The sequence below is a fragment of the Acanthaster planci genome, linkage group LG17, assembly GCF_054643075.1.
Source record: "Acanthaster planci isolate LZ-2023a linkage group LG17, COTS_SCS, whole genome shotgun sequence".
NCBI classification, from domain to species: Eukaryota; Metazoa; Echinodermata; class Asteroidea; order Valvatida; family Acanthasteridae; genus Acanthaster; species Acanthaster planci.
In genome coordinates, this window is record NC_141793.1 from 9,179,719 (window position 1) to 9,181,691 (window position 1,973).

The window sequence follows — 1,973 nt, forward strand, 5'->3', positions numbered from 1 at the left end:
CTATTTGCGCCAATAACTGTACGTTTATTCATACACTTTATTAATCAGCATCACATTACGGAGTTAGGAAGAAGGTCCAGTTGTAGAGGCAGGAGGAAACCGGAGTACCCGGGGAAAACCTGCAAGAGCGAGCATGGACTGGAAACCAAAAGCACTTTATAAAGCCTGGGCCAAGCGGGACTCGAACCCTGGCCTCATAAGATCATTGGTGCAAAGCGAGGAAAGAAACCGCTACGCTAACCCGCTCCCCCTTTGCCAATCTTGCCCGATCCGTCGTCTTTTAAATGGTACTGACCTGGGAAGGGTGGAAGGGTGGAACTTATCCTGAAGAAATGGTAAACACTCAAGCAAACCTGTTAGGCCCCTACTTGTATATACATAATAAAAATGAAAAGGAATTCAAAATTGTTCCGTCACTACCCTGTCAATCTCTTAGACTTGGTCCCAAGTCAGTATTATTTGGTGTGGTCAAAATTGTTCTCTTTGCGATCCGCGTGTGCGCGTACACCTGCTGAGATCTACACGTTACAGGTGTATTCCTTTTGGAAGAGACGAATACGTTGGTTGCCCCGCCCCAACGAGCGGATGATCGAGCAGAAGTCGGAGCTCGGCCAATGACATTACTGGTCTTAGACTAGGGCTGCCGAAATGAATTTCGACTGAAGTTCACAGACGAAACACTATGACGATTTGTCATCAAGTCTACCAATCTCTAGACTTTCGTCAGGACATGGCGAATCTGGTGTAAGACAGAGGTGCTATTACATAAACCTTCTGAGACTGTTTCAGCCTCAACTTAACCAAGATAATCAAAATAAATGTACAACTGTTTCGGAAAACTCTGCCAAGACTTTTTCCTTTGAGGTGTTGAGCAGCGAAGTTTCCAAATTGATGGATCGGAATAATCGAAATCGGAATAAGTGCTTTCAAGATAAGTTTTCAAGTTAACTTTATATTTTCCATATGCGTTTTTGAAAGTGAATAGAGGTGCCATGCAAGATTGTTGAAATACATTCTTTTTCCTATCAAGTTGTACATTTACCTTTCCATTATGAATGTCATGTGTAATACTGTTACAGTGTATACGTGATGATCCATATCTCTGTTTCATGTCAAGCCTATGGTGTACTTTCTTTTCGAGATTTGCGTCAAAAGTGACAATATGCGTAACGCATGTTTACACTCATTAACATGCATAAAATTATTTATATAGACATATTGTTGATACGTTATTCTATTTCGTATCAATCGAGCATTCCGGGGGATTGCCCCCTTTAAAACATACTCCTGAAAAGCTGAGTGTGAATAAAGTGAATGACTCCACCCGATGGTTCTAAATGTCCTAGACTTTGCGAGCCAATAGTCCCAAAACCGTATATCGGACTAGGTTGAAACGTTGCGGCACAGACACAAACCAACAAGTTTTCTATGCATGTCAGAATAAGAGGGCCGTCACGATGACGGCATCACCTGAATTGTAATGATTTTTAAAATAATTTTTCTATTTCTTTTTCTAAATTTTCCATTCTTTCCAACGGAAGGTATTTCTAAACCCCTTTTTGGAATACCCAGTGGTGATGGTCTTGGATATGCTTTGTGCTCGAGAAATGCTAGTGACGCCATGATGACATCACAAAATGGCGATATTTAAAACACACTGCGTTTTTATTTCACCGAAAAAAGATGCGTTTGTTGCTCATTCCTGGGTTACGAACCCCGTCCTTGTACATGTATCACGTTAAGGCTGGAGAGAACAGCAACAAACTCCCTCCTGATGTCAGCGCAGAGGTAGCTAGAGGACAGCTTCATGAAGGGTCTGCGAAGTGGGATTTTCTTGGTAAAGCTCTAAATTGAATTCATTTTGAGAATTTGTTTCGCGTTTACATGATATGTTAACACAAGATAAAGTTTAGAGTTTCTGTCTTCTACATGAAAACTATAATAATAGGCCTACACGTAGTAGTAAAACCGTG